Source organism: Haliotis cracherodii, unplaced genomic scaffold (assembly GCF_022045235.1).
Source record: "Haliotis cracherodii isolate W230 unplaced genomic scaffold, xgHalCrac1.p SCAF_14, whole genome shotgun sequence".
Taxonomy (NCBI): Eukaryota; Metazoa; Mollusca; class Gastropoda; order Lepetellida; family Haliotidae; genus Haliotis; species Haliotis cracherodii.
Genome location: NW_027266269.1, coordinates 1,792,845 through 1,817,111, shown reverse-complemented (window position 1 = coordinate 1,817,111; position 24,267 = coordinate 1,792,845). Strand labels below are relative to the sequence as shown.

At 40.2% G+C, this 24,267-nt stretch overlaps 1 pseudogene; it reads left to right on the top strand.

The window, feature by feature from the left end:
- Nucleotides 1-7,396: 7,396 nt before the first annotated feature.
- LOC139461311 (serine/threonine-protein phosphatase 6 regulatory ankyrin repeat subunit C-like) lies at nt 7,397-19,792 on the top strand (annotated as a pseudogene).
- Nucleotides 19,793-24,267: the final 4,475 nt, after the last annotated feature.

The following is a 24,267-nucleotide window of genomic DNA, read 5'->3' as shown; positions in this document are numbered from 1 at the left end:
GTTTTATATACCAGAAGAAGGTAACTGGGCTGCGGTGTAGATAGACGATTTTCTGCACTGCGTTCAGTTTTAATTACACCAGTTTTAGGGAGTTTATATCCTCCCTATCTTGGAGTACCAATGAGAGGCATACATAATCAGGCCCCCAAATTTCTGCCCCCAAATCCCTGAATATTGTTTTATTCTTGAGACATTTTATTTTTACATGTGAACACGAGCATATAATATGACTCGACTAAACATGAAGCTGATATATTCATCCTGGCGTGTATAGTAGGGCCTACATTATCTGAAACATCATGTGACATGTCTCGTGGTCAGAGTACACAATAGTGGGAAGAGGAGGGACATCAGGCGTTCAGGAGGCAGCATAGGCGCTATTGTTTGCATCGTTGTGGTGAGTACAATCCGTAAATGGTAAACTTTGCCAGACAGACATTATTCCATCATATTTCACCTTCTGAAACAGGACTGGGATTTTCTTGTTCTCACAAACTGATTAATATTTACATTTCGAGACTCAAAGGACTTGTACCTATTATCAGCCTGCTCGACTGTTATGTCACCTTTCCCTCTTTACAGCTATATATTGTGTTTTTTCAGTTTAAGTCCACTATATTTTTGAACTTATTTGGCCTGTGTATTCAGAGAAGTAACAGGGCAGAGGTTTGGGGATCAGTCAAATCCCCTTTATTTGGGAGAAGTATTTTTCGACTTTTCCACAACCAAGGAGGAACATCTACATTTTTGTTTTGTTTTATTGTCCTCTATTTCTCAGTCATTAAATCACAGATTATAAAATGAACGAAATATACAAGTGATCATCAGAAAGATCATCGACAGAAGAGTGATCGTAAAGAGGGGGAAAACCCAAAATGTTTGAGGCCAACATCAGTGATTTCATTTTATGAGCCCATGAGTCGGTCATCAGTGACAACTGCATCAGGTAAGAATAATGCCAAAGTCCATTTCCAGTTTCGGGTCTGCTACTGGTGGAACTGAGGGTGTGTGCAAAGGTAAGTGTTGGCAGCTAGCTCACCATGTTCATGAAGCATGTACAGATTTAGTCGCCGGAGCTTATCACGAATCTTCAGATCTGTCAGGTATGCATGCATTGGCATGGCTTTGTGAAAGTGCTTCTTCTTCAATAACGTGTCATTTATTCGAGGTATGTCTCGCCATCCTGTTGCTCAAGAAGTGTAGACTTGTGGTGCGTCTGAGATACCTTTGGGGTGAGTTATGTGCCTCCCCGCTGGGGCAAGTCCCATCTCCAGTTTGTTTTGTTTGTATACCGGAAGAAGGTGACTGGGCTGCGGAGTTGATAGATGATTTTCTTCACTGCGTTCTGTAACCCAGTTTTAATTATACCAGGTTGAGGGTGTAAGCTCTAACTGTGTGATGTCCGTTTAAATCCTTCCTATCTAGGAGTACCAAAGAGAGGCATACATAATCAAGTCCTGAGGAACATTTCTGCACCCAAACCCCTGAATATTGTTATCTTCTTCCGAAGTTTTATTTATAATTGTATTTTATTTATTACATGTGAACCAATCATAAGAACACGAGCACATCATAATCACTCAACTAAAAAAATGAAGCTGATATATTTATATCGTCGTGTATATTAGGGCCTACATTATCTGAAATAGCATGTGACATGTATTGTGGTACACGATAGTGGGAAGAGGAGGGACATCAGGCATTAAGGAGGCAGCATAGGCGCTATTGTTTGCATCATTGTGGTGAATATCATCCATAAATAGTACGCTTTGCCAGACAAACATGATTCCATCATACTTCACCTTCTGAAACCAGAACCGGGATTTTCTTGATCTCACAAACTGATTGATATCTACATTTGAGACTGAATGTACTTGTACCTGTTATCAGCCTGCTCGACTGTTATGTCACCTTGCCCACTTTACAGCTCTATATTGTGTTTTTCAGGTTAAATCCACTTTATTTTTGGACCTATTCGGTCTGGAAATTATCTACCTCCACATATCAACATATATAATTTGACATTCATATTGAACACTGGGAACAAATGTTTATGTTCAACAGGACAGACAAATTAACTGAAGACCAAAACTAACTAACATGACAGACTTGTTCTTGTCTGTACCGATGAGCCTCAGGAGCTGTTGTTTTAGTTGCTTCATTACTTTGCAGTGTCGAAACATAGCTGATCCGAATCATTTTCCGGTTGCCGATGAACAGGTTCCCTGATAGCGTGCAGAGTTGCTCAATTCAATAGCCACTGATTTACCTTGAACTGATGCTGTCAACAACCAATGACTTATCTGAAGGTGTTTATTTTATCAACTGATTTACCTGGTGTCATTTATGCCATCCATCACTAATTTACCGTGAAATGATCATGTCGTTCTTGCTATCAGTTACCTTGAGTTGTTACTCATTCACCTAGATTTGTTCATGCTACTAATCATTGATTTACCTGCACTTATTCATGCTACTACCTGGGATGGTGGATCATTACAGATTGCTTGGAGATATCTGGGGCATTGCAAACAACTCTCTATGTCATGTTATAAGGTTGTGGGCTAACGTTGTGGTAGGTTGTGTTAACGTTGTAGTTACGTTTGTTTGTACTCCGCATTTTTACCTTGCAGTATTACTGTATTTAACTTTGTGGTAATGTTATTCTATTACGTCTAAAAGTATGCTGACGCAACGTTAATTTTTAACTCACTACCTCACTGGTGTTAGAAAGGATGAAAAGATGTCGTGACAACGTCATCTCATGACCATACACTTCGGAAATATTGTTAAAAAGATTTGCTTTACCAAAGGACCACACAAACAAAAAAACGAACAGCGTTGAATAGCTACATGTAGGTTTACATGGGCGTGTTTTGCTGACACTGTTCAAAACATAAAATACCAACTTACTGTTAACAAGAAACATATGACTGTGACAAATAACCATACATCGTTACCTTTTTGGCTTGTACTGCAGGAAACAAAATAAGAATAACAGACATGGTAAGGGAGTGACCATTTTTCATATTCTGCCGAGGGTATGGGGAATGGGATTGCATAAAAAAATAAATAAATCGTTGCCGAAAGTTTTGATAAAAAAATAATGCCTCAGACTGGTAAAATATAAGACATTGTTGTTTATTTCAAGGATCATAGCTGTAGCTAAACAAAAACAATCTGGATACAGAACCCCCACCCACCCCCCTTCCTCCACACCCACTTGCAATCCAGTAAACGTTATATTTTGTATAATTGCCTAAAGGTGTGTGGAAAACGTGTGTAAGTTTGATATCCTCATATCTAAAGTCTGACCTCAGCCAACAGATACTCAGTAACTAAATCATAATGTGAGTACCATATTAAGAAAAACCGAACGCACTTTGGTTTCATATCATACTCCGGCCTCAATAGATTGGATTCTTGGCCAGAAAAAAACAGTGATTGACATCATGAGCCACGTCCCACATCTTCGTTCAGAGTGCAATGACACACAATCAACTATCATTGTGTTGCCTCTTTGGCAGGTGTTAGCACAAACCTGGATTTTATAGGGGACCTATTCTGAACAGGAATCCAAACATGAATTGGTGTATTAATTTGGCTTTGCAACTAGCTAATTTTCACATCTTCATCACTGCGTAGTTTATAGCAAGAGTACAATTTTGTAGTGTGCATTTTAATCAGTGTCGTTCAGTTTTCTATCACCATTTTTCTCTCTCAACATCAAAATGTTTCAGTGAACCTAATAGCTTATGAAATGTATTTGGTCCAACATTTATCTAGCATTATATAATTAAACATAATTCTTGGAGTTTTGAAGTAAATCTGAATATAATCGATGTTGTAGTTTTTAGAAAAGGCGGTATTGTTGAACAACACGAAACTTGGTTTCTGGGTTCGTCTATCTTGAGTGTAGTCACTTACTATAAATATTTAGGTCTTATATTTTCCTCTAGATTGTCACGATCTGTTGCCTGTAAGCAATTAACTGTTCAGGCGTCAAAAGCCAAACGAAAATGATTGGAATCAATATTAATATATGAAAACAAACGGTGATCAAATCACGAACAATAGATTGTGAGAACTTCTGATAAGCGTAGCTTATCACACCGCCTCCGTGGTCTAATGGTAGATTGTCTGCCCAGAGACCAGAATGTCCAGGGTTCGATCCCCGGCCTTGGTATACCAAAATACGTTAACTGATGGTACCTAATGTTACCATGTCTGGCGCTCGGCATTAGAGGCTAAATAAATGTTCGACTCGGAGTCAGTATACTGTGTTATATTCAAGTATTCAAGTTAAACTGCGGCATGATATCTCAGTGAGCTAGCAATATAAATCGGCCTCAGACCGGACTCGTTCAAGCAGCAACACACACAAACACACGTGCATGCTCGTTGCTATATAAGTGCAATAATCTCGTCGCGACGTAACACCCCATTTCAGCTCACCTCACCTAGCCTATCACCACTTCACTGCGGACTAGTTACCGCCAACACCCCCTTATATCGAACGACTAAAGACTCGTGTTACTTCTAGTTTCCATTAGAAGGGAGTCGGAGTATTTATCACAAAGCGATGAAAGGATTATTTTCAAGGAAATATTAATAATATACATTGCACGCACCTTGCTACAATATAACAGTAGACACCACCCAACAACCAGTCGATCCACATTTAGGCTGTATCAGTTAGAACTAATTTTAAGTTATCAAGAAGCATGTTTCTGTCTCTTCCCGAACATACGATTGATAACATCATTTAGTCCTTTTGACTAGGGCATTAACTAGCCACGTCAAGTTAGTCGACCTGGATGTACTTCAATTATCGTGATTCCCTCTCTTCAACGTTGGTAGATTGATATATGTGCAGTGATCTTTAAACAGTTACGATTGCAGATATAACACAAAAGAAATGGCGATAACTGTCAGTGGCAAGCATGCTATGTTTACATGACCATCGGCATGTGCTTGAACATAACGACTAACGGAGACTGCTGGTGCAAAATTAACTTACCTCAGTCGAACTCACAGATCGAGTATCCAGTTCCAGTTGCTGCACAGTGACTTGGTTGCAATATCCAGAGTATGTTGGAACTAAGATGGCATGTGACAACATCTTCCGCAACAATGTGTCATTGATAAAAAGTATGTCACATAGTATGTCTTGTCATTCACATTTTGGGATGAATAAACCAATGCAAACATTCTCAAATACGTCACATTGCTGTTCTCAATCATCTAGATAAATATTCCATGTAGTTATAACATCATTTTATAGTATAATTTGTTTTTTATCAATAAGTATATTAAGACAGAGTACTCAGTAACTATTTAGCCTGGCAAACCAGCCTGAGCCTTATTGTCGGAATAGCATGATTATCCTGAAAATGTTTCAGTACAAAGCAAACAAACCCGCCCCTTACAAAGATAAAATAAAGACACATTAATATATCTTGGACGTGCATTGAATGTTCCGAGTGAAAGTGTGTATCATTGTTCTATCCCGGATGTTGCTATACATGCGTAGGCCTCTGGTTTGTTCCTATTTTGAGAAAAGCAGAAGCGCGCCATCCCCTGCTGTTCTGGGGGGTGGGGGTGGGGGCACGGGTGGGGCACGTCTGAGCCGCCGCGATTCCCTGTGCACAGTTGCGTCCCCTGGGCACGCCAGAAACCTATGATTGTGGGTTCGAATCCTGGTTCGCCCCCATTATGTTTTTCGGTTTGTCAGGACCATACCCGTGCTCATGGGTTTCCCCGAAGTGGTAAACGTCTGAGACATGCATCACTTCGGGCTATCCTCTCACATTAAGCTGACACTCCACGACATAACTGGAATGATGTTAGACCGGCGTTAAACCCATCTTACTCACTCACACACCCTGCTGTTCTGCTGAAACTTAGCCGGCTCTAGTATTTAATTCAATATGAGGATAACACATAGATTCCTCTGTATGGTCTAAAAGCCATGATTCCATGAGCCCTGAGACTCCTTGCCACTGTCTGTCGACTAACCCTGTGAACTAAGGCATTTGTCGCCGATGACGTCACTGTCGGGAAGCGATTTCGGAGGTGCAAGGTACGCAAGTATTGGACATCATGGGGCGTGGTCACCCTGGGTCTGCCTGTTCTTGGCCTGTCAGCGGTCCGCCCTGTCTGTCTGTAACGTTGCATCAAGCTGGTAACGGCAACACAGGAGCAACCGAAGGTTCGTGCAATATGGGCTTGGTTGGATGTATAAACATAATAATCATGAATAAGAGGTAAGAGGACAGGACTTATGTCTTCCTTATAAGCATCATTATCCCTGTACGTGTTCACAGCAGACGTAATTCATAATTAACATACCGGTTTTATTAAGTTCGACAAATTCAGTAATAGTATTCTCGAATCACTGTAGTTTCTGGGTCATCGATCACTTGTTTGTCTGACTTGTTTACAGGCTGACGCCTGGCAGGGGTACTACTGTGCTGGGTCAGGCAATACATGTGTGTATGCAAATTGTATGAATGGTGTCTACTACCGGTAGGGCAGGGCATTCTTACCTTTTCGCGAACACCTGTTGTCATTACTGATTTCATATGGTACCTTTCATATAGCCTCCAAGACTATTTGCCCTTTACACCAAGTGGAATCTGTTTCGGCAGAAAATCTTGGCTTTTTATTCTCCACTACATGAAACGTTAATGATGAAGGATCGTTCGATCAGATTATATATCTGAGATTTGATTATTTTTCACTACTGACTGAACTCTGGTTTGTGATTCGTTTATACTGACATCGTTGAATGTTAAACGGTTGCATATAATATACAAGGTTCACATAAGAGGTACATTTAGTCACGGATTGTCTCTTCCTCAACAGGTAGTATTTGAACAAGTAGCAACATCTTCAAGCCATGCTGGCGCCAGGCACAGTCCTGATATTCAGTGAGTACATACTTTCAGTACATAATTGTGTTTGACTTAACGAGAATTGTTAATGCAAAAACAAAAGTATGTCCAAATTACAGTAATATTCCAACAATATTGTCCCTGAAATGTTGTTCGCCACACTAGATATAATGGAATGGCAATAAGCCTGTGGTAATATTTACAATTTACAGGAAAGGGATTACATTACCAAACACATGTGCATGACTGAATTGTCACAAGGATGTGTTAAGGAAATATTGCAATCAATGACACGGTCAGTTATAAACAATTTGTGCATGTAATAGTTACTTAAATGTAAACATCAACGTACATGATGCTTTAAACATACAACATCAAGTGTAACATGCACATCAACACAGTATCAATGTCATGTGTTCATTCTAAGTTTCAGTCGTGTTTATTCATGACAGTTTCAGTATTACTGACCCATGCAGTCACAGCATGCGAGTGGGGCAAATATGGTGAAAATTGTGAACAACCTTGCCCCCAAAACTGTCAAGTTAACCCACAGAGGAACCTCACACACTGTAACAAGGAAACAGGAGAATGCTCCGATGGCTGCATCCCTGGATGGTATGCTTATCAATGTGACCAGCCTTGCAGCAAGAACTGTCTGGACAAAGTGTGCAGTCATCAGAATGGACAGTGCACGAAGGGATGCAGTGGAAATCAAATAGGGGATTTCTGTGAGATCACTGAAGGTGTGGGATGCTCACATTATTACTTCAAAAACATGGCTTCATCATGTGTATCTGCATTTCTTAAAATATTTTGTTTGATTGGCACCATAACAAAAGTTGATTGATGGCACAATAGAAATCCTGATTTTCATACAATGATTCCTCAGTTCAAACAACTGTTGGGCTTTGCAGTTTGCAAAAATAAAATATTAATTCAAAAACTCCCATCGGATTAGAAATACGTTTGAGTTTCATTTAGTCTCTAAAGTCTGAATTATTTATTATCTAATTTTTTTCTTCTATAACGTCTCACTCAGCAATACTCCTGCCACATTAGGTCTTATCGAACATTTGATCCCAAATGGATGTGGTATATTCCTGAATGAGTACTAATCCATGCACAATCGGCTTGTATTATGTAACAGAAACAAAAGTTTAACAGTGTTTTCAATGTTACGTATTTGTCAACCACTAGTACATATCATCTACCTATTTAAACAAACACATACATCAATTAGTATATTCATAATTATACAATATTATCACATCACAAAACTGTATAACAACATTGGAATCTAGCATTAAGAACATACTACAAGTAAAACCTCCATTTATCACGTAAACTATATCAATAAGATGATGCGTTTGTACGGTTGTACATGGGCAACGTTTATTTCGACAGTATCAACAAGGACATACGTCAAGGCGACAACAGATGAAACAACAGGACTGTCAACGGTACACGTCGCAGTGATTATTACAATCTCCCTTGTGGCCATTATTGTTATCATCGTCGTAACCGTCGTCATAAAACGTCGACGCCAGACAGACAACAGGTACGTTAAATAACATTCCATATAATCTTCATGAAAGGGTGACTTGCATTTCTAAGATTCTTTCTGTGTTCTCTTACACAAAGCCCTCGTGGTTTAAAAGAAGATGACTCTTTGATAGTACTAACACTAGTGTTTAAAAATACAAATGCAAGTTGTGTTTTTGTTGCAGTGAAAATACGAGTCATGATGAAATGTTATTGTTACTGTTGAGAATAGTGACGGTGGGGTTCTAATATGAGTTCCTTAGACAAGTGACATGAATGACATCTTGCCAGTGCTGTCTATTTGCTTAAAGAGCTGTTCCCGAAATAGGTTTAACTTTACATTTCTTACAATAAACGTCTGAATAACCAATTCGAGTTTGTGGGAAGGTGGATGAGACAGTCGTGATTCCTTACAATAAACTTACTCCTTGTGACCTTTACATCAGTGGACGTATAGTGTACTTGTTTTCCACTTGATGACCATGATTGTGTCTATTTAATTACTCTCAGAACTAATGATATGTTCTTATTAATTGCAGAAGAAAGTCAACCGGGAGGCAGACAGGTAATGTAGCAAACAACATAAGAGGGTTAGATATCTTCACACATTGTTACTGCCACTGGGTAATTGACCCTGGGAAACACCACCATTTTGATTCCCAACTCCGCATCCCGCCCTCTGGGAAACTTATCCTAAAACCTTTCGCAAACACCAGGCATCATCACTATTTGAAATTGACTCAGAAATATATAAGTTGTTGTACTCGTACAATGGACTGCTAATAGTGAGCCTATTTTAGTAGGATATTATGCTTATGGGTTGATGTGTGTCTTTGGTCGATTGTGTTCACAATGGCAACAGTAGGCCTAAACTTACATCTAGCACGTACATGTATATTTACAACTCTAGAACTGTACTCAATATGTCATTGTCCCACAATGATGGATCGAGGCTGATTTTATGCAACACAACAAAAATCATAGTTAGAAAGATGCATTTCTGTTATCTCCTTGAGTGGGTGAGTGAGTTGGGTTAAACGTCGCTTTTAACAGTATTACAGTTATATCACGGCGTGTCAGCTTAATGTTGGAGGAAAGCCCGAAGTGATGCGAGTCTCAGACGTTAACCACTTCCGTGAAACCCACGAGCACAGGTATGGTGCTGACAAACCTAGAAACATAATCGGGGCGAACCGGGATTCGAACCCACAATCATAGGTTTCTGGCGTGCCCAAGGGACGCAACTCTGCACAGCGAATCGCGGCGCCTTAGACGACTGGGCAACCCGTGCCCCCCTATCTTCTTGATGATGGTTGTATCTCTTCCGTCCTCGTTGTAACCTACTTCTGTAAAGGTCCGGGTTATAATTGATCTTCAGCAACTCATGCTTGTCGTAACGGTGATCAACATACCGTCATTCCCCGTTCGCGGAGATTGATGCTCATGTTGTCAGTCATAGGATTGTCTGCTCCAGTCTCAATTATGTACATACCAACATCATAAAGCCCCGGGGAAAACCCTCGTCATCAGAGTCATTCACTTCTTGAAAAAAAAAAATGACAAAGACCATCACACATAAATCATAAATATATGTCAAAATTAATATATTAACACTTTTATTTTAATGCATTAACACCATAATCCACTTGAATTGAGCCTATTGACATAATTATTTCAATGTTTCATTACTGGGACATCACCAAATTTGACCCATCGATTATAAATATTTAAAGGCGATGCATATCCCTACTTTGACGTGTACCAGTCATTACGTGACGTCAACTCACCCAAAACAGTTGTCAGGCCTCTGCCAATATCTGAGTCATAACAGCTGTAACAGTTGCATTAAGCATGTTTTCAGCTATTATGAACACAGATTCGCAAAAAGAAAGGACTAACAATAACAGGCTATTTAGTTTCACCAAGATCAGTGATGGTACTCTCGTGTCAATACATTTTCTGGTTCATCGATCACTTGATTGTCTGGTTTGTTTACAGGCTGACTTAGCATGGCAGGGGTACTGCTGTGTTGCGTCAGGAAATACATACTTACTTTTGTTATGCAATTGTGTGAGTGGCGGCTTCTACCGGTAGGTTAGGACATTCTTACCCTTTTTTCGAACACCTGGTGTCATCACTGATTTTCAGTGGTCCATTCACACAATTTCATCAGTTATTTGCCCTTTACGCCAAGTTGAATCTGTTTTGGTAGAAAACCTAGACTGATTATTCTCTTCCATTGTCAATGCATATTATGTTGATAAGCCTACCCACTGAATCAGTACAATCTGGAATCATTTTTTTCTAATTCCACTGAATCGGAAAATAGTTTAGTTTAAATCATACAAATATTTGTTATATTATTTTCCTTATAATATAATCGCATGTTATGCCTTTAAGTGATTTGCCTTTTTTTTCTCTTTTTCCAGCTGGTGCTGACCCTGAGAATCCTGAAGGCAAGCCTTTACTGCCAAGTAGGTAATCATAACAACAGAGTGATGTTGTAACAATGATGTTGCATGTATTCTCACATATTCCGTAACATTGTGAAGGGGAAACTAGCATCAATCGAAAGTGTCTTGAAATTCACCTTGTCAGTGCCAAATGCAGTTGTAGAGAGTGAGTGAGTGAGTATGATTTTATGCCGATTTTAGCAAAATCCAGCAATATGACGGCGGGGGACACGAGAAATGGGCTTCACACATTGTACCCATATTGGGAATTGAACCCGGGTCTTCGGCGTGATGAGCGAACGGCTTAACCACCAAGCTACCCGACCGCCACGCAGGTGTAGAGACGGAGACAATGATGATGGTACATGTGTCATAAGTAGTGTAGCAGCAGCAGAGGTTACACAAAACAACATGTTACTGGTGAACTCGTGTGTACACTAATGAGTTGGTGGTTGTTAATTCCCGCCTACTTGTAAAAAATTGGCAGGATGGCTCAAGGGCATTTATACGTTATTGTGCTATCAACCAGAAGTAAATGTGAATTGTTTTGAGGGTGGAACAAGCTCCCGATCAACGTGACCTATGTTGTTTGAGGTGGATACATCTGAGTATGTGAGACTGAAGTAAGATATTGACTATCAAAGTTGTTTGTGGTTTATTTGAATCTTGGAGTTATTGCATTTGACATGCATTTTCCCAAAGAGAAGGCAGAGCGATAAACCATAAATGTTCATACCTTTGTCCTTGAGGTAGATATAGGTCTTAAGTTTCGAAGTTATATTGGATTGGGCAAACACTTTCAAAACCCTTAGGCATGTCATTAAACCAGATACCTTAGAAATTTGTCATCGTGCTTGCGGCAGGCTCACACTTTCCTGTTTTAAAACTGTACCGCAATGGACATGTACTTATTCCAACAAAACCGGGAATTCCAATGCCTTGTGTTTAGGATGGCTTCAGGTTCTCCTCCTCCACACTTAGTAAAGTGAAACGGTTCATCAGACAAGGTTCTGATGAGAATGGTTTGGGTCATTGAGGACTGTTCGATGGCAATAATGAGCATGAATAAACTTGATCTTAAATTACACAGACATACAGAGTTAAATCAGTGTTCAAGGCCTCCGGCGCATAACAGAAGAGTACACAAGATACATTTTATGCGTGCATCATTATCTAGTAACATCTTAAAAGTTTGTACTTTAAACGTGAGAGACACGGATTTGGGGAACTTTCGATAGAAATAGGCAAATACATTTAAGAGTTTTTGTGCAGCCAGTGGACAATAAAGATACAAACGTCACAGCTGTGGATGGGTAACACTAATAACACATGGTATTCTTCCTCTATAAGGTTTACATTCCTACCATGGCTGTACAGGCACAGTCGTTCCTCACGTGGGGGTCTTCGAATGTCTTCCACGTTCAGTGGTTAGTCTGAAGGAGTTCCACCGGAATCTGGAGATAATTCTTTTGTAATGCAAGAGGGTTCAGATTATGAAGCATTTCTCAACATTGAATGTGAATTTGTTTTGTGAATAGTATTGGAATGTATGAAGTGTCCAGGGATAGGTGCCACGTTTGGCAGAGATAGTCATGTAATCTTCGTTTAACAATACTCAAAATAATGTCATGTCACCAATTTCTTGACTTAACCATGCAGAGTAAGGTCCTGATATTCAACAGTTTAACATGAATTCCCAAAAGACACAATGTTCTGACTCCGAGCCGACCAGTCCTTGTTTTAGCCCCGTAATGCTGTGCGCCAGGCAGGGTAACATCTGTTAATGTCTTTTGGACGCGGACGGGTATCGAACCCTAAACCTTCCGGTCTCTGGGTAGATGCACTACTTCTAGGCCACGGAAGCTGTGTGATACAACGGAACATGTGGAACAATGTTGTGTATATTGTGAATGTCTCTATACATGTGCTGCTGTACACTGGTGAATCTCACTTGTTTATAATAGTATACATGCGTGATATATGTACGATTTATGTAGATGCATATATTAATAAACGAGCCCCCATTTTATGTCCTGCTTACTACAACTCGTACATTTCAAATTGAATCTAACGAGCGAAAGCAGCTTGCGTATTTCAAAACGTCGCTTTTGCTCATTACATACGCTTTGAGTAACACGTATCTAACCGGAATGAGTGTAGTAAATCATTTGTAACTCACATAAACTTTGCATACTATATAAATGCACCATTGAAAAAAAGACTGGCTTATGGATGGCTTCTGAACGGCTTATGGACGGCTTATTGATGACTAATAGATGGCTTATTGATGGATTAAGGGTGATTTATGGATGACTTATGGATGAAAATAGATGACTTATGGATGACTTATTGATGAGTTATTGATGACTTTTGGATGGTTTATGGATGGCATATGGATGGCTTATAATTTCAAAAGTCTAAGGTGATGATACGATCATGTAATGTTCTGTCAAGATGCTCCCTAGAAATAAAGTGCGGATAAATGTATCATGTTGATAAAATCAGTTATATACACAGACATCACCAAGTTAGAAACATCTGCATTCAGTGAAAAGTCAGCTACCACCTCAGCTCAGTTGTTATTACTGTTCAATTTAGAAGCACAAACGACTATCAACAAATTATTGCTTCGCCTGACATGAGGACGACATTATTAACGACTGTCCACTAGGTCCAAGAGCGCTACCTAAACCACGTAGTTCAAGGTTGTAAACAGTCTTGCTGAAGACTGTTAGTCTGTTTCGAGGATCTTTGACATAATGTTCTGTTTTTTTACTGTTTCTCTGAACCTTGACAATTCAATGACACACATACACCAGGACAATGCAAGGTGAGAGTCAGGACACTGTCTGTATTTCAAAACGTATTTATTGAAGTAACATATGTCAATAACACAGTTTTTAGGTGTATGCATGGTGTTTCTATGCATCTCTGGTGTTTAGTCAAACAAACAGTAGTGTCGATCAGGAGTAGAGAAGACATTGTAGAGTTGCACAGTTGGTGTGTAAAAATATTTCATTACTTTGTCCATCTATTTTATTTTCTAAATATTGCCTTTTAGACATCCTGAAGAGGGAGACAGAACAGGTGTTTGTCGTGACGGCTCTCTACCACAAAGTGAAGGAACGTTTAGAAAAGTTCAGACACGTGACAATATCTGGTGCAGCAGGGGAAGGAAAGACGTCAATGGCGCTGATGTTGGGGTCAGAATACCAGAAGGAAGGATATGAACTATATTTTGTAGATGACATTTCACAATTTAAATTGAGTGTTGTAAGTCAAGACAAAGATCAGTGTTTTATATTTGATGACATATTTGGAACGGTTGAAATGTCAACGGATTCAGCTCAACTCAGACGTATTTTGGATAAGCTCAACTCTTGCCTGGAGCAGAAGACGCCTACTATTTCTGAAAAGTTTCTAACAAATACAAATCATCGAGATATATATAATGGAAAGACATTAATCATATTCACCACAAAATCATACAATCTTAAGCAGGGAATTTCACACCTGAAAGAAAAATATCAGTATGTGTTTTTCAAAGGAGCTTCAGTCATTGACCTTACACAGACACAGTACACAGTGGACGAAAAGAGGCAAATGTTTCTAAAACATAAGAACAATATGAGATGTGATTATGATTTAGAGAAAATCTATGGCATAAAGGATAACTTGTTTGGCTTCCCGCTCACATGCAAACTTTACTTCATTTTTCTTAAATCTAATAATCGATATAAGCAAACGCTTCCGGCACCTTTAACATATCTCAGGAAAGAACTGGAAGTTTTGCTCTCAAAAATGAACAACGAGTCAGCTGCCCTGATCCTGATGTTGCTCTGTGACGGTGAACTGAACATGCGCCAGTTGGAGATCAAGTCAAGTAATGAAGTGCTGGAGGATCATCTCTCCACAGTTTCAAGTTTTGTAGATAATTTTAATCGTGCAAAGGTCATCACTTGTGTTAGGGATTTTTTCGGCACATATTTTACCAAAGGAGACATTACCAGATTTTCCCACCCATCAATCTATGATGCCTGTGCCTTTGTCCTTTACGAAATTAATCCTGCTTTTGTATTGCAGCACTGCAGTATAAGATTCCTGTATGAACGTGTTCAGGCCCAAACAGTACCTGCATGCGAGATTGATGAGGATAGGCAAGTCATCTATGTATCAGATGCCTACAATGACATCATTGCTTCAAGACTGGCCGGTGCTATAAATCAGGGGGACTTTCGGATGACTGTTATGCATCCCATTTTGGAACGACAGGATGTAGCGGATAAGGTAATTGATGAACTAAAACCCTTCCTGTCTGATTCATCAGTGGCAGATGAACATGGTTACACCGTGTTTCATTATGCCTGCTATGCAGGAAATGTGTACCTTGTACGTAAACTCCTTCCCTTTTGTGACATCAACAGTAAAGGTGCGGATGGTTTTACGCCAACAGGCATATCTGTGCTCCTTGGACAGGAGGATTTACTTAACCTGCTTGTGTCAAAAGGAGCTGATCTAACACTGACTGATGACAACAACAACAATATACTTCATCTGGCATGTAGAGGTGGAAATAGGTCCATTGTAGAATATCTACTGCCATCATTTGACATTAATTGTCGGGGACAGCATGGCTTGACAGCAGCGATGAGGGCAGCTTTCTCTGCAAAGAAAGATGCTTTCGACCTGCTTGTGTCAAAGAGAGCTGATCTTACACTGACTGATGACTACAACAACAATGTACTTCATCTGGCATGTAGAGGTGGAAATAGGTCTATTGTAGAATATCTACTGCCATTGATTGACATTAATAGTCGGGGACAACATGGCTGGACAGCAGTGATGGGGGCAGGTCTCTATGGTCGAAAGGAGGCTTTCGACCTGCTTGTGTCAAAAGGAGCTGATCTCACACTGACTGATGACTACAATGACACTGCACTTCATCTGGCATGTAGAGGTGGAAACAGGTCCATTGTAGAATATCTACTACCATCATTTGACATTAATTGTCGGGGAGAACATGGACGGACAGCAGTGATGGGGGCAGGTGTGTGCGCAAAGAAGGATACTTTCGACCTGCTTGTGTCAAAGGGAGCTGATCTCACACTGACTGATGACTACAACAACAATGTACTTCATCTGGCATGTAGAGGTGGAAATAGGTCCATTGTAGAGTGTCTACTGCCATTGATTGACATAAATAGTCGGGGACAACATGGCTTGACAGCAGTGATGATTGCAGCTCTCTATGCACAGAAGATTGCTTTCGACCTGCTTGTGTCAAAAGGAGCTGATCTCACACTGACTGATGACTACAATGACACTGTACTTCATCGTGCATGTCAAGGTGGAAATAGGTCCATTGTAGAATATCTACTACCATCATTTGACATTAATTGTCGGGGAGAACATGGACGGACAGCAGTGATGGGGGCAGGTGTGTGCGCAAAGAAGGATACTTTCGACCTGCTTGTGTCAAAAGGAGCTAATCTACCACTGACTGATGACTACAACAGCAATGTACTTCATCTGGCAGGTAGAGGTGGAAATAGGTCCATTGTAGAATATCTACTGCCATTGATTGACATTAATTGTCGGGGACAGCATGGCTTGACAGCAGTGATGAGGGCAGCTTTCTCTGCAAAGAAGAACGCTTTCGACCTGCTTGTGTCAAAAGGAGCTGATCTAACACTGACTGATGACTACAACAACAATGTACTTCATCTGGCTTGTAGAGGTGGAAATAGGTCCATTGTAGAGTGTCTACTGCCATTGATTGACATTAATAGTCGGGGACAACATGGCTTGACAGCAGTGATGATTGCAGCTCTCTATGCACAGAAGATTGCTTTCGACCTGCTTGTGTCAAAAGGAGCTGATCTCACACTGACTGATGACTACAATGACACTGTACTTCATCGTGCATGTCAAGGTGGAAATAGGTCTATTGTAGCATATCTACTGCCAATCTTTGACATTAATAGTCGGGGACGACATGGCTGGACAGCAGTGATGGGGGCAGCTCTCTATGGACAAAAGGAGGCTTTCGACCTGCTTGTGTCAAAAGGAGCTGATCTCACACTGACTGATGACAACAATGACAATGTACTTCATCTGGCAGGTAGAGGTGAAAATAGGTCAATTGTGAAGTATCTACAGCCATTGTTTGACATTAATAGTCCGGGACAACATGGTCGGACAGCAGTGATGGGGACAGCTTTCTGCGCAAAGAAGGAGGCTTTCAATCTGCTTGTGTCAAAAAGATCTGATCTAACATTAACTGATGTCTACAATGACACTGTACTTCATCTGGCATGTAGAGGTGGAGAAAGTTCCATTGTAGAACATCTACTACCATCACTTGACATTAATTGTCGGGGACAACATGGCCAAATGGGGGCAGGTGTGTGCGCAAAGATAGATACTTTTGACCTGCTTGTGTCACAAGGAGCTGATCTCACACTGATTGATGACTACAATTACACTCTACTTCACCAGGCATGACGAGGTGAAAAAAGATTTATCGTAGATTATCTACTGCCATTGTTTGACATTAATTGTCGGGGACAACATGGCTGGACAGCAGTGATTAGGGCAGCTTTGTGCGCAAAGAAGGACACTTTCGACCTGCTTGTGTCAAAGAGAGCTGATCTCACATTCTATAATGACTACAATGACAATGTACTTCATCTGTCATGTAGAGGTGGAAATAGGTCCATTGTAGAATATCTACTGCGATCATTTTACATTAATTCTCGGGGAGAACATGGACGGACAGCAGTGATGGGGGCAGCTGTGTGCGCAAATAAGGATACTTTCGACCTGCTTGTGACAAAAGGAGCTGATCTTACACTGACTGATGACTACAACAACAATATACTTCATCTGGCATGTTGATGTGGAAATAGGTCCATTGATTGACATTAATTGTCGGGGACAGCATGGCTTGACAGCAGTGATGAGGGCAGCTTTTTCTGCAAAGAAGAATGCTTTCGACCTGCTTGTGTCAAAAGGAGCTGATCTAACACTGACTGATGACTACAACAACAATGTACTTCATCTGGCATGTAGATGTGGAAATAGGTCCATTGTAGAATATCTACTGCCATTGATTGACATTAATAGTCGGGGACAACAGTGATGATTGCAGCTCTCTATGCACAGAAGAATGCTTTCGACCTGCTTGTGTCAAAAGCAGCTTATCTCACACTGACTTGACATCTGGCATGTCAAGGTGGAAATAGGTCCATTGTAGAATATCTACTGCCATTGTTTGACATTAATAGTCGGGGACAAAATGGCTTGGCAGCTGTGATTTGGGCAGTTCTCAGTGCAAAGAAGGAGTTTGTCAACCTGTTTGTGTCAAAAGGAGCTTATCTCACACTGACTGATGACTACAATGGCACTGTACTTTATCTGGCATGTCAAGGTGGAAATAGGTCCATTGTAGAATATCATCTGCCATTGTTTGACATTAATAGTCGGGGACAACATGGCTGGACAGTGTTGGTGATTGCAGCTCTCTATGGACAGAAGGATCCCTTCGACCTGCTTGTGTCAGAAGGAGCTGATCTCCCACTGACTGATGACTACCACAACAATGTACGTCACCTGGCATGTAGAGGTGGAAATAGGTCCATTGTAGAATATCTACTGCCATTGTTTGACAATAGTCAGTGACAACATGGCTGGACAGCAGTGATGGGGGCAGCTTTCTCTGCAAAGAAGGATGCTTTCGACCTGCTTGTGTCAAAAGGAGTTAATCTCGTCCTGACAGAACACCACAGAGACAATCTACTTCATCTGCCTTGCCAGGGAGGGAATATTCTCATTGTAGAACATCCACTGCCATTGTTTAATATTAAAAGTCGGTGACAACCTGGCAGGACAGCAGTGATGATGTGTATACTCTGGCTCTTCAGGGAGGATGCAGGGGAATCATCAAGGAGTTAGGACGAGATGAACATTCCATCACATCATGGAATCAACTGATGAAGTCACTGGTGACATCACAAATGTTCTACCTAAATACACATTCACAACAAAGTCTTGATCTCGTTCAGACAGACCAATATGGAGACAGTTTACTACATCTGGCCTGTCGAGGAGGAAACAGACAATTTGTGGAGTATCTGCTCCCATCCTATGACATCCATGTCCGAGATCGGTATGGCTGGACACCGGTGATGCTGGCGGCTATGTGTGCCAATGATGAAGTCTTCCAGGTACTGGTGTCTCAGAAGGCAGATCTCACGCTAGTGTCAGACAAAGGAGAAAATATCCTCACTCTGGCTCAGCGGGGCAAGAACGATGGTATTGTCAAGTTCTTATTGGAGGAGACTTGAGAAAAACGGGATGAGGTTTTAAACGGCACGTAGACCATGTCAATACGATCCCGTGAACAAATATGATCAACTGATAATCAAGCCTTGTGAATTAATAAAACAACCTATGTGCTATTCATTCATCTATCATAGACCAGTTCTATAAATAATCGTATATTGTACATGGCATAGTATACTTCAAGGCAGGTGTGCGTCACATAGTTGTTGCCTCCCTTGCGTCCTCTTGACACAGGGGGAGAGGGCCACGCCTGTGATAGGAATATGTGGTTATTAATGTTTGACAATTCGAATCAATAGTTGTACCACCACTGCAATAGTTTCGAAATGCCCAGGCAATAGCTATTATTATATAGGGATTGTGTTAATGTTATTTCATGCATATGTATTCTCTTATTCCAAATATTTGCTTTGTTTACATCTTCTCATGTATTCATTATTCTGACAATATGATCTGTGTGGTGTAAATAAACCTTTCAGTTAATGACATGTAACAAGTTCCTACACTGTGTTGTTAAGGCTGTACATTATAATGACAATACCAGCTTTGTGGTGTAAATAACCCTACCAGTTAATGACATGTAACCTGTTCCTACACTGTATTGTTGAGGCTGTACACTATAATGACAATACCAGCTGTCTGGTGTAAATAACCCTGTCAGGTAATGACATGTAACATGTTCCTACACTGTATTGTTAAGGCTGTACACTATAATGACATTACCAGCTGTGTGGTGTAAATAACCCTGTCAGTTAATGACATGTAACATGTTCCTGCACTTTATTGTTAAGGTTGTACATTACAATGACATTACCAGCTGTGTGGTGTAAATAACCCTGTCAGTTAATGACATGTAACATGTCCCTACACTGTTTTGTTAAGGTTGTACATTATAATGACAGTACCATCTGTGTTGTGTAAATAACCCTGTCAGTTAATGACATGTAACATGTGCTACACTGTTTTGTTAAGGTTGTACATTATAATGACAATACCATCTGTGTTGTGTAAATAACCCTGTCAGTTAATGACATGTAACATGTTCCAACACTTTATTGAGAAGACTGTACATGTCAAGTGCTGCATCACAGAAGGAGGTGTACATAATACTTCAGTTATGTAGACTGCTACTGCCACACATTAGACACACACGCTTAAGTATACGCCACATGTGTCACCTAGCATTATACACACATGCATATGTACAGACACATGTCTCAAGGAAGGATTATGTACGCATGCAGATGTACATACATGTATGACGGAAGCATTATACACCCATGCATATTTACAAACACAAGTATCAAAGAAGCATTATACATCCATACATATAGACAGACACATTTATTAAGGAAGCATTACACGCCCATGCATATGTACATACACTTGTGTCAAGGAAGCATTACACACATACATACGCACAGACACATTGATGAAGTAGGCTTTTTACACACATATATGTGAACAAACATGTATCAAGGAAGCATTGTACACGCATGCGTTTGTACATGTATCACAAAAAGACATTAAAAACACACCCATATGTACAGACACGTTTATCAAGGAGGCATAACACACACATGCATATGTGCATGTATCACAGAATCAGGTGTGAATCTTCTTATGAAAGATAGACATAAATCGAAACAAATCGTAAAACGTGTCGCTATAGAGATAATTTCTGCTTAATTTAGGGGGGATGTGAGGTCCAGTCGTCAAAGGCGCCACAATTCGCTGTGCAGAGTTGCGTCCCTTGGGCACGCCAGAATTCTATGATTGTGGGTTCGAATCCCGGTTCGCCCCGATTATGTTATTAGTTAGTCAGCACCATACCCGTGCTCGTGGGTTTCACTGAAGTGGTAAACGTCTGAGACCTGCATCACTTCGGGCTGTCCTCCCACATTAAACTGACACTCCGTGATATAACTGGAATACTGTTAAAAGCGGCGTTAATCCCAACTCACTCACTCACTCGACTTAATTTATACTATATTTTACATTTACTTTACACGATGGTGTCATATGCTGTATATGCTGCAATGCTTTTGAATTCTTACCACTGGACAATTGTATTTATCCTTTCACTGTATGTTATACTCATGCTTACCGACAGACGACTAATGGCACTTTTAATTGGATAGTTAGCTATGCAGTGTAAACCACCTTTATGGGATGAATTTGTGACATGAAGGAATGTCTTACAATTAGTTACCAAGCACTATACACACCCACGATACACATCCAAATGTCTCAACGGCGTTCTGCTGAACAATATATATCATGTGCTAGCCTTGTATAGAATAGTTCTGTTTCTTACATAATGTATAATCATTTATTCAATTTGTACCTGAGTTGAGTTGATTGATTTACTTGTTCAGGAAAGGACAATATATATATTTGAATCCATTCTTCTAGATCTATAAGGAGTCAGCATCGAGCAAGGACCGGTTGTTTTCTAACATTAACTTAACCATACTGTGTTACAATATTGCAGTTATATTTGTAATTAATTCAACGCTTCCTTTAGGGTGTGATATAACTGTTGAGGGTAACTAACCCTGACTGTGTGCATAACAAGGTAACAGAACCAATGCTAAACAATTTACTATATGTCATATACTTTCACAGAACCAACGCTTAACAATTTATTATATGTCATATACTTTCACAGAACCAACGCTAAACAATTTACTATATGTCATATACTTTCACAGAACTAACACTAAACAATTGACTTTATGTCATATACTTTCACAGCAGCTGGTGTTTGATACGAAGGGATTTGTAAAGTCCATATCCCTTTTTAGTTTTGCCATATGCTGTATGTTATGGATTACAATATGCAAGAGCAAGGACCAGAATGTTATCATTGTTTTTATGTCTTGGTTACAACAGTTTATGTGTACTTTACAATTTGCAATAAATAATTGGAAACTTGAATACATTTTATTTTGCGTTTTATGTCATCACAGATGGATCTACGTCTATGCTGTTCACTCGTCACTCGGGGCGGTTAGGTAGCCTAGTGCTTAAAGCGTTTGCTCGTCACGCCGAAGACATGGGTTCGATTCCCGACATTGGTACAATGTGTGAAGCCCATTTCTGGTGTGCCACACCATGATATTGCTGGTATATTGCTAAAAGCGGCGTAAAACAATACTCACTCACTCAGTTGTCACGCAAGGTTTCAGTTCGAATCCTGGCAAGTGTAAAGTGAATGTCTGGTTTCTGCCATCGGGACACTGCTACCTCATTCACTTTAATTTTATTCCCAGTCAAGATCAGAGAGGTGTTAGACGACCAGAGTCGCATTGCCCTTTGAACAAGTTGATCTTCTTGTTAAATATATTCACATACTTAAGATAATACCGTTTTTTTCCTTGTAAATCGTTCATATTAAAAATAACGAACTACGTTTAGTTCCCTGGTTAATTAAAAGGTAAGTGCTTTGTTTTACTGTCATGATTGACCAACTCTGAATTATGATATATCCATGGCGCACACGGCAACAAGGGGTGGCGGGAATGAGTTATAATCAGGGTTTAATTAATTACGACGACTAAAGGAAGAAAACGAAGCGTCAGTCCTTAGCATGGTGTATCAATGGTCAAGCACTACAGTCGTCTGTAGGATATAGTCTTCTGTAGGTACAACAGACAAACACGCCATCCATACCCCGAGACGCAGTGTACAATACACCATGAAACAGAGTAGGATACCGGCTTCTGTAAACGGTTTGGATATCAGTGCGGAGTGATGGGAAGAATAAAGAAACAAGCATAGCAGTGTCAGGAATGCACCGAAGCGTTATATAATCGTTAAGAGTGACTTGTTAAAGGCCCTTAACTAATATGAAAATAGTAGATATGCTGAATCACATGGATGTGTGTGTGCCCCGGCTGATCATTTTGATTCATACCGTTAGATGTAATCTTCAGCCACCATAGATCCTATGTGAACACAACTGTGGGGAATTCAACAAATCCTACTTTCCTGGGTAAAATGACAAATGTGATTTCATCTATATCTTCAGTGTTATCATACGGCCATGCACAGTCAACCTGAAGGACAGCATTGACTAGTGGGTCGTGGTGGAACTATATCCCGGTGAACCCATGAACGTGTATTTCCACTGGGAATTTCCGTTTGTATTAACACATACTTTCAAGGTTCGCCTGGTGAAAGAATTGCAAGTGGTCCCGTAACTATGATTATGAGCGGGATATCTGGTCGAGCTAAAACGAAGGCAAGTGTTTTGTGTTTCCTCATTCGGCAGACACTGAAATGTCAATAGACTCATGACTACGTCGTCTTACAGGGAGCAAGACATGGACTCCAGAAAATATCACAGACGAACACTCCATGCATACACCGAGACGTAGTGTACAATACACCATGATACAGGGAGCAGGACATGGACTCCAGGAGATATCACAGACAAACACACCACGCAAACACCAAGACGTAGTGTACAATACACCATGAAACAGAGTAGGATAGACTATGTCGTCTTACAGGGAGCAGGACATGGACTCTTGAAAATATCACGGACAAACATGCCAATCATACCCTGAGTCGAAGGTAACAATACATGAATGAGTTGTACACAAGCCAGGGTCACAGTCGATGGGTTGTTTGTGGTTTCAGAAGGAAACATTTCCTTGTGATTATGTTTAGTTTAACGAGCTGAAAAAAATGTTTCGCTTTTGAAATGAGCCATAATATGTTTGTCACATCTGTTGGTAAGATGAAATGGCAAATCATGTTATTGATAACTGCCTTTTTTTTAGCTTGATATAATAGATACCAGCAACAATTGTGACTAAAATAAGTTTCTTTTTTTTTCTTTTTTTAGATAACGATTTGGGTTTTTTTTTGCAACAAAAACAACACTTAGTATTTTGATGTAGCAACCACTACACGTATAGTGCCGACAAACAGTAATCATAACAAGGCTTAAATTTGGGTTCGAATCCACAATCACCAGGTCTTTGCACAGACTAGGGTCGTATTCCTCACAGTGTAACCCTGAC